Here is an 8191-nt window from a genome sequence, read left to right as displayed (position 1 = left end):
CACATGTTTTAAAAAGGGTTATGCATGCTTGAAACATGTTAAAGATGTAAATGACCTAAGGGTCCAAACCTTTTAAAGAGAATTACAAACACTCATTAAATTCTCAAGTGAACGTGCGGTGGGATATTTACCAGAGTCAAACATGCCATTATTTTGCCCATTTGAAAAAAGCTGATCTAATGATCATAGATGATTGTAAAGTGATTTACATGCGTAATGGCCTATATTTTTGTCAGGAATAACTTGTGGACTGGGAGTCAACACTCAATTAAAAATCCATCGCCTCCACCTTTTCCCTACGATTGCAAAACCTTATATATAAAAACAAAAAAGAGTTTATAATCCCTAAAAATTACAGACACTTTTTGGAATTATCACTCTCTACATTTGTGCGATGTGCATTTCCATTTTAGATGTATACTTTTTTCTTAAATCAAAACTTGAGTTTTCACTTTCCCTGCAACTCGTAAACAAAAAAGAGAAAAAAGGCAAAAATAGATCACAACAAAATGAAAATTTTAGAGTTTAGGTATGGAAAAAATTTAAAACAATAACAAGCTTAAGCAAACAAAATTTATTCACACACCATAGATGAACACAAAAGTTATCTTATCCAAGTTTGGGAAATTCCACTAGTTCAACAACTTGGAATTTTATAAGAAAGAGATTTTTCTACACGTGTTTTAAAAATGGATATGGATGCTTGAAACATGTTAAAGATGCAAATGATCTATGGATCCAACCCTTTTAAAGAGAATAACAAACGCTCATTAAATTTTCAAGTGAACATGCGGAGGATATTTATTAGAGTCAAACAAGCCATTATTTTGCCTATTTACAAAAAGTTGTCCTAACGATCATAGATGATTGTAAATTGATTTATCATGCGTAACACGCTATATTTTTTGCAAGGAATGATGTATCGATTGGGAGTCAACAGTCAGTTAAGAATCCCCCGCCTCCCCTTTTTCGAAGGATTGCAAAACCTAATATATAAAAACTAAAAAGATTTTATTATCCCAGAAAATTACATACACTTTTTGGAATTATCTCTCTCTACATTAGTGCACTGTGCATTTCCATTTTAGATGTATACTTTTTTCTTAAATCAAAACTTGAGTTTTGACTTTCCCTTCATTTCGTAAACAAAAAAAGAGATAAAAGAAAAAAGATCACAATAAAATTAAAATTTTAGAGTTTAAGTATGGAAAAAATTTAAAATAGTATTAAATGTATGCAAAAAAACTTTATTCACACACCACTGATGAATACAAAAGTTTTGTTAAACAAGTTTGGTAAATTCCACTTGTTCAAACCTAATAGCTTGGAATTTTATAAGAAAGAGATTTTTATACACATGTTTTAAAAATGGATATGCATACATGAAACATGTAACAAATGAAAATGACCTATGGATCCAAACCTTTTATAGAGAATAAAAAACGCTCATTAAATTCTCAACTGAATATGCGGAGGATATTTACTAGAGTCAAACAAGCCATTATTTTGCCCATTTACAAAAAGTTGACCTAACGATCATAGATGATTGTAAATTGATTTATCATGCGCAACATGCTATATTTTTTTAAGGAATGACTTATGGATTGGGAGTCAACACTCAGTTAAAAATCCTCCGCCTCCCCTTTTCCCTACGATTGCAAAACCTAATATATAAAAACTAAAAAGAGTTTACTATCCCTAAAAATTACATACCCTTTTTGGAATTATCTCTCTCTACATTTGTGCACTGTGCAATTCCATTTTACATGTATACTTTTTTCTTAAATCAAAACTTGAGTTTTCACTTTCCCTTCATCTCGTCAACAAAAAAAGAAATAAAAGGCAAATAGATCACAACAAAATTAAAATTTCAGTGTTTATGTATAGAAAAAAAATTTTAAAAATAACAAATGTATGCAAAGAAAATTTATTCACACACCACAGATGAACACAAATGTTTTGTTATCCAAGTTTGGGAAATTCTACTAGTTCAACCCTAATAGCTTGGAATTTTATAAGAAAGAGATTTTTCTATACTTGTTTTAAAAATTGATATGCATAATTAAACATGTTCGAGATGCAAATGACCTATGGATCCAAAACTTTTAAAGAGAATAACAAAAATTCATTAAATTCTCAAGTGAACTTGTAGTGAGATATTTACCCGAGTCAAACAAGTCATTATTTTGCCCATTTACAAAAATTGACCTAACGATCAAAGATGATTTTAAAGTGATTTATCTTGCGTAACGGGCTATATTTTTGTAAGGAATGACATATGGATTGTGAGTCAAAACTCGGTTAAAAATCCACCGCCTCCCACTTTTCCCGACGATTGCAAAACCTAATATATAAAAACTAAAAAGAGTTTTCAATCCCTAAAAATTACAGATACTTTTGGGAATTTTCTCTCTCTACATTTGTGCACAGTGCATTTCCATTTTAGGTGTATACTTTTTTCTTAAATCAAAACTTGAGTTTTCACTATCCCTTCATCTCATCAACAAAAAAATGAGATAAAAGGCAAATGCATCACACCAGAATTAAAATTTTAGAGTTAATGTATAGAAAACATTTAAAACATTAACAAATGTTAGCAAATAAAATTTATTCAGACACCATAGATGAACACAAAATTTTTGTTATCCAAGTTTTGGAAATTCCACTAGTTCAACCCTAATAGCTTGGAATTATATAAGAAAGAGATTTTTCTATACATGTTTTAAAAATGGATAAGCTTGTTTGAAACATGTTAAAGATGCAAATGACATATGAATCCAAACCTTTTAGAGAGAATAACAAACACTCATTAAATTCTCAAGTGAACGTGCAGTGGGATATTTGCCCGAGTCTAACAAACCATTATATTGCCCGTTTCCAAAAATCGGACCTAACGATTATAGACTATTGTAAATATATTTATCATATGTAACGGGCTATATTTTTGTAAGGAATGGTTTATGGATTGGGAGTCAACACTCAGTTAAAAATCCCTCTCCTTCCTTTTTCCCGACGATTGCGAAACCTAATAGATAAAAACTTAAAGGAGTTTACAATACCTAAAAATTACAAACACTTTTTGGAATTATCTCTTTCTACATTAGTGCACTGTGCATTTCCATTGTAGATGTATACTTTTTTCTTAAATCAAAACTTAAGTTTTCACTTTCCCTTCATCTTGTAAACAAAAAAAGAGATAAAAGGCAAAAAATCACAACAAAATTAAAATTTTAGAGTTAAGTATGGAAAAAATTTAAAACAGTAACAAATTTATGCAAAAAAACCTTATTCACACACCACAGATGAATACAAAAGTTTTGTTAACCAAGTTTGGTAAATTCCACTTGTGCAAACCTAATAGCTTGGAATTTTATAAGAAAGAGATTTTTTTACACATGTTTTAAAAATGGATATGCATGCATGAAACATGTAAAAAAGGAAAATGACCTATGGATCCAAACCTTTTATAGAGAATAACAATTGCTCATTAAATTCTCAAGTGAACGTGCGGAGGATAATTACTAGAGTCAAACAAGCTATTATTTTGCCCGTTTAAAACAAGTTGACCTAACGATCATAGATGATTGTGAATTGATTTATCATGCGTAACATGCTATATTTTTGTAACGAATAACTTATTGATTGGGAGTCAACACTCAGTTAAAAATCCCCCACCTCCCCTTTTCCCAACCATTGCAAAAGCTAATATATAAAAACTAAAAAGAGTTTACTATCCCATAACATTACATACACTTTTTGGAATTATCTCTCTATACATTTGTGCACTGTGCATTTCCATTTTACATGTATACTTTTTTCTTAAATCAAAACTTGAGTTATCACTTTCCCTTCATCTCGACAACAAAAAAAGAAATAAAAGGTAAATAGATCACAAGAAAATGAAAATTTCAGAGTTTATGTATGGAAATGTTTTTTTAAAATAACAAATGTAAGCAAATAAAATTTATTCACCCACCACAGATGAACAGAAAAGTTTTGTTATCCAAGTTTGGGAAATTCTACTAGTTCAACACTAATAGTTTGGAATTTTATAAGAAAAACATTTTTCTACACTTGTTTTAAAAATTGATATGCATAATTGAACATGTTCGAGATGCAAATGACCTATGGATCCAAAACTTTTAAAGAGAATAAAAAACGGTCATTAAATTTTCAAGTGAATGTATAGTCGGATATTTACTCGAGTCAAACAAGCCATTATTTTGCCCATTTATAAAAAGTTGACCTAACGATCAAAGATGATTTTAAAGTGATTTATCATGCATAACGAGCTATATTTTTGTAAGGAATGACATATGGATTGGGAGTCAAAACTCTGTTAAAAATCCCCCGCTTCCCCCTTTTCCTGACGATTGCAAAACCTAATATATAAAAACTAAAAAGAGTTTACAATCCCTAAAAATTACAAACACTTTTTGGAATTTTCTCTCTCTTCATTTGTGCATGGTGCATTTCCATTTTAGATGTATACTTTTTTTTTAAATCAAAACTTGAGTTTTCACTATCCCTTCATCTCATTAACAAAAAAGGAGATCAAAGCCAAATACATCACACCAAAATGAAAATTTTACAGTTTATGTATAGAAAAATTTTAAAACAATAACAAATGTAAGAAAAGAAAATTTATTCACACACCACAAATGAACACAAAATTTTTTTTATCCAAGTTTGGAAAATTCCACTAGTTCAACCCTAATAGCTTGGAATTTTATAAGAAAGAGATTTTTCTACACATGTTTTAAAAATGGATAAGCATGTTTGAAACATATTAAAGATGCAAATGACATACGATTCCAAACCTTTTAAAGAGAATAACAAACGCTCATTAAATTCTCAAGTGAACGTGCGGTGGGATATTTTCCCGAGTCTAACAAGCCATTATTTTGCCCATTTACAAAAATCTGACCTAATGATCATAGACGATTGTAAATTGATTTATCATACGTAACGGCTATATTTTTGTAAGCAATGACTTATGGATTGGGAGTCAACAGTCAGTTAAAAATCCCCCGCCTCCCCCTTTTATGGAACCTCAAAACCTAATATATAAAAACCAAAAAGAGTTTACAATCCCTAAAAATTACAGTCACTTTTTGGAATTATCTCTTTTTACATTAGTGCACTGTGCATTTCAATTTTAGATGTATACTTTTTTCTTCAATCAAAAATTGAGTTTTCACTTTCCCTTCATCTTGTAAACAAAAAAAGAGATAAAAGGCAAAAAATCACAAAAAAATTAAAATTTTAGAGTTTAAGTATGGAAAAAATTTAAAACAATAACAAATGTAATCAAAAAAAATTATTCACACACCATAGATGAATACAAAAGTTTTGTTAACCAAGTTTGGGAAATTCCACTTGTTCAAACCTATTTGCTTGGAATTTTATAAGAAAGAGATTTTTTAACACATGTTTTAAAAATGGATATGCATACTTGAAACATGCAAAAAATGCAAATGACCTATGGATCCAAACCTTTTATAGAGAATAACAAATGCTCATTAAATTCTCAAGTGAACGTGCAGTGTAATATTTACCCGAGTCAAACAAGCCATTATTCTGCCTATTTACAAAAAGTTGACCTAACGATCATAGATGGTTGTAAAGTGATTTGTCATTTGTTATGGGCTATATTTTTATAAGGAATGACTTATGGATTGGGAGTCAACACTCAATTAAAAATCCCCCGCCTCGCCCTTTTCCCTACGATTGCAAAACCTAATATATAAAAACTAAAAAGAGTTTACAATCCCTAAAAATTACAGAAACTTTTTGGAATTATCTCTCTCTATATTTGTGCACTGTACATTTCCATTTTACATGTATATTTTTTTATTAAATCAAAACATGAGTTTTCTCTTTCCCTTCATCTAGTAAAAAAAAGAGATAAAAGGCAAAAATATATCACAACAAAATGAAAATTTTTTAGTTTACATATGGAAATAATTTAAAATAATAACAAATGTAAGAAAATAAAATTTATTCACACACCACTGATGAAGACAAAAGTTTTGTTATCCAATTTTGGGAAATTCTACTAGTTCAACCCTAATACCGTGGAATTTTATAAAAAAGAGATTTTTCTACACATGTTTTAAAAATGGATATGCATGCTTCAAACATGTTAAAGATGCAAATGACTTATGGATGCAAAAAATTTAAAGAGAATAACAAACACTCATTAAATTCTCAAGTGATCGTGCGGTGGGATATTTACCCAAGTCATACAAGCCATTATTTTGCTCATTTACAAAAAGTTGACCTAACAATCATAGATGATTGTAAAGTAATTTATCTGTTGTGGACTCAATAGCACACCGAGTCGAACAACGAAGGAGGTAAGAACTCACTGAGTCCATTAGTTATAATTATATTGCTTTTAAGTAGGATTTATTTTGAATTTTGTATGGAGTATGGTCGTAGGGGCAATATTGTTATTCTTTTAGCCCTAAAACACTTATGACGTCAACCCTATTTAAGGGGTATTGAAATAGCGAAAAGGCAAGGATTTAGAATTAGGTTAAACAGGCTTGGGACTCACCTTGATGAGTTCTAGGGTTAGAGATCTCCCTTGAGGATCTCGAGGTTAGGGTTTCCTCAAAAACCTACGTATCCCTTCATCTTCCATTGATCATCACACTCATCCATCCTCCATTAACCCATATTGAGCAAAGGAGAGAGACTTCCTATACCTTTCCGAAGTCAAGGAGAGGTTTTAGTGTTCTCTCCATCAACACAATGAAGAGAACGTTTCATAGCTTTCTTACCGAGCCAGAGTTAAAGAATTGGCTCCCCTACATCATGAGCAGCATCAAGCAGGACTCTTTCTAACCTTGAGTCCAAAAAGAAGCTGGGAAGGAGCCTTCCCAACGTTTGCCAAGTGCCACCCCAAGCTAGGACCACCATCCTAGCATGAGCAGCAGCAAGAAGAGGGTTGAAACCCAAATTGCCGTGATCAAGAAAAAGGTTACCCCTTTTCCTATATCATTCATGTTAATAGTAATTATTTTCTTAACTTATTCCTAGCACTATATTGAATTCATCAAAAGAGAGCTTTGATCATGTGAGAAAGATCAATCAAAGAAGGGGTTTTATACCACCATTATCGAGTCCAGCAATACATCATCAGTGTTGGAGTCTCAAATCCCACGCCGTGTTACTCAATCCATGAGCCCAGACCGTAACAGCATGGTATCAAAGCAAGGTAACATGGGGGATACATTCAGCAATAAAGAACTTCAAACCTGGATGAAAAAGATAGAGGATAGCATGGAGGCAACACAACCATTGCTGGGAAAAGTTTGTGGTTTGGAAGTAGAGATCCCGTATAAAAGGAGAGGGGAGCAGTGGCCTAGGAGCACTGCTGTCCAAGGACCACATAATGGAGGCACAATACCAAGGTACACAAAGTTAGACTTTCCTATTTATAATGGTTCAGTGGATCCCTTAATTTGGTTGCATAGATGTGAGAATTTTTTTTGAATCAAGGGACTGGTGAATGGGATAAGGTGCAACTAGCCTCTTTCCATCTGTTAGATGAAGCCCAGTTATGGGTTCACCAGGTGGAAAAAGAGAGACCCAGACTGTATTGGGGTGAATTTAAAAATTTATGCACAATCAGATTTGGCCCTCCCGCCCACTGTAACCCCTTGGGTGATTTAGTCCTATTGAGACAAACAGGCATGATTCAACAGTATCAAAAATAGTTCCAAGAAAAGTTGGCTGGTGCTGGTGGGGTGGTATGGGTTGACCACCAGGTCTCATTATTCACAGCGGATCTCACTGAATCTCTGAGGTTAAAGGTTGAATTCCTTTTCCCTCAGGATTTGGATCGGGCAATTGAACAACGACAACGGTTGCAGGAACGTAAGCCGGGATTGCCAAGTGAAAGGAACACATCCACAACTTGGCAAGGGCACCGCCATAATTCATCTCCAGGGACAACCCCTGCATTATCTTCCTCCAGACACAATCCAAATATGGCTCCTATAGCTGATACACGTCCTAGTAATTCCCCACCACAATTTATAAAAAAATTAACAAGTGTAGAGATGGCCGAACGGAGGTCCAAGAATCTATGCTACAATTGTGACGAACAGTACCGGGTGAGGCACCAATGAAAAAGGCTGTTTTGGCTCGATGTGGAGGAATCAAATGATCCAGAGGAGAC

Source organism: Aristolochia californica, unplaced genomic scaffold, assembly GCF_029961685.1.
Source record: "Aristolochia californica isolate CCGP_79_NKW_82.1479 unplaced genomic scaffold, dmAriCali1.0.hap1 SCAF_11, whole genome shotgun sequence".
Taxonomy (NCBI): domain Eukaryota; kingdom Viridiplantae; phylum Streptophyta; class Magnoliopsida; order Piperales; family Aristolochiaceae; genus Aristolochia; species Aristolochia californica.
The sequence above is the reverse complement of the archived record's forward strand: the minus strand, read 5'-3'. Positions refer to the sequence as shown.